Source organism: Molossus molossus, unplaced genomic scaffold (genome assembly GCF_014108415.1).
Source record: "Molossus molossus isolate mMolMol1 unplaced genomic scaffold, mMolMol1.p scaffold_m16_p_6, whole genome shotgun sequence".
NCBI classification, from domain to species: domain Eukaryota; kingdom Metazoa; phylum Chordata; class Mammalia; order Chiroptera; family Molossidae; genus Molossus; species Molossus molossus.
The window spans coordinates 79,512,728-79,515,294 of NW_023425399.1; positions in this window are offsets into that span (position 1 = coordinate 79,512,728).

Sequence of the window (2,567 nt, forward strand, 5' to 3'; positions counted from 1 at the left end):
CACAAGCTGGGCAATTTTTACTCTTACATTTCTTTCTTTCTTACAACTTTTAAGAATTTACTTTGCTCTTTCATTTCTAAATTCTCTTTTTAAAAATGCTCACTTGAGGATATTTTTCATTAATTTTTAGAGTGGAAAAGGGGGGGAGAGAGAGTGAGTGAGAGAGAGGGAGAAATATCAATATGAGAGAGATACATCGACTGATTGCCTCCTACACAACCCTGACTGGGGCCAGGGATCAAACCTACAACCCAGGTACATGCCTTGAAAGGGAATTGAACCTCAGACCCTTTGGTCTATGGGCCAATGCTCTAACTGCTGAGCCAGACTGGTCAGGGCCATTTCTAGCTTTTTAAGTGAAATTTTATATCACTGATTTTAGACCTTTAATATATCATGATAAAATAATTTAAAGAGAAATCTAAGCATTGCTTTAGGGAACCTATCAAATTTAGATATATCGTACCTTTATTATTATCCAGTATGCAATATTTTCACATTTCTCCTTTGCCCATGGATTATTTAGAAGTGTGTTGATTAATTTCCAAATATATAGATTTTCCTTAGATGTCTTATTGTTATTGATTTCTAATTTATTTTCATTGTGGTCAGGAAATATGCTCTGGTTTTAATCTTTTAAAATTTATTGAGACTTATTTTACAGCTTAGCATATGGTCACTTTTGTGAGGATTTTTACATCTGTGTTTATGAGAAATATTTGTCTGTATGTTTTCTTTCTTTTAGTGTTTTTATTTGGATTTGGTAATGTTACCTCATAAATGAGTTTGGAAGTTTTCTTTCTACTTTCTAGAAGAGATTGTTACTGGAGGGATAAAGGGCCCAGATCTCTCCAATGCTCTGGACAGGAGGCTCTTGTGACATCTTTAGAAAATGAATTCTCTAAGACTCCCACAGGAGAATGGATGGTTTTCATTAGGGAGGAGTTACCCTCCTGGCCTTATAAAGTCCCATGTCCCTCAGTCCAGTCTTAGAAGAGGGGCAGCCATGGAATTTGAAAGGCCAAAAATAAAGCCAAAGACCAGAGTTTCCATCCATGGTTGGAATGTGGTTGTGTCTAGGTTAAGATTAGTCCAGTTTCAGTCCATTAATCAATTGCATGGGTCCTACATGACTGTGGACCACATGGTGGGTGCATGGCATGGGAGCCCCACAAGCTGGGAGTCTGGCTCAAGCGGCAAGAGAGAAAGCTGCTTTGCCTAGGAGATTAAATATTCAGGTTCTGCACACTTGCAGTGGCCATGCCTATTTTGGCCACTTACTGGCTCCCAGGTAGGCATCTCTCACGTCATTCAGACCTCACTGGGCATGCATCTAAACTGCCTTTGTCCAGACCCTTTCCCCATGTGCAGAATAGACCTGGAATATTAAATGAGCTGATTTTTGCTTTACTTCTTTTCTGTTAAATAATAACCAGGTATGGCACTGGTAACAAGATCATGGCTAATTATAGCATTTCCTCCTTAAATCTTTGGTAGAATTTACCAGTGAAACCATCCGGGATTGGTGCTTTCTTTTTGAAAGATTCTTAAATACTGATTCAATTCCTTTAATAGATAGAGGGTGATTCAGGTTATTTATTTCCCCTGTGTGAGTTTTGGTAGTTTGTGTCGTTAAAAAAAGTGGTCCATTTTATTTACATTACCAAATTTTGAGGCACAGAGTAGTTTGTACTATTTCTTATTGTCCTTTTAATGTTTATGGGATTATTAGTGATGTGATGATCTTTCCTTTATATAATATTAATAACTTAAAGTAAGTTATCTAAAAATTAGTTATCTCCTGACGACTACAATTTTTCTGAATCCAAACATTCCCCCCTTCCTTACTCCATAAAAGATGCATATGCCAATCAAGGCTAATCTTCCCAGTTATCTTTTGGGTCTTCATTTTTTGGCTCCTCAAGGATTTTTCTTCCTCAATCATTCTTTTTCCTCTATGTCTTCAACCCTTTTGTTTTTGGTGGTTATTTCCCCTCACATATACACATGCTTAAGTCTCTCCCATACTAAAATAAACAAAAACCCTGTAGATGCCATATTATATTTCTTTTTATATAATCAGAATTCTTAAAAGACTAGTCTATATTTATAGTCTAAATTCTTTGTTTCATTTCACTTTTTAATGAACTCAGTCTGGTTCCAACAGGCCACACATTCCGGTGTGTACTTGTTTGACTTTCTTTGATTTTCTATAACACAACTTAATTGTGTATTTACCACTTCTAAGTAAACTCAGCCATTCAGGGTTTTCTCAGTATCTCAGAGGTAACCTCTGTCAATTTTAGGGTTCACCCTTTCCCACATTTCTTTTCAAGGTGACTTTAACTTTTGAGCAGCAGAAAGAGCATCACACCCTTTGGAAGGATATGCCTGCTCCAGAGTCTCCCTCTGGCTGGCATTCCCACCTCTGAGCTCTCTACAGCTCTGCCATGACTTCTGTGCTGATAACTGTCATTCTGGCACCTTCTGAAATTAATATTATTGTGTTAAAGTGTCTCTGGTGATTGGTCCACGTGCTGGGAGTTGTCTCACCCCTGTGGCCCCTT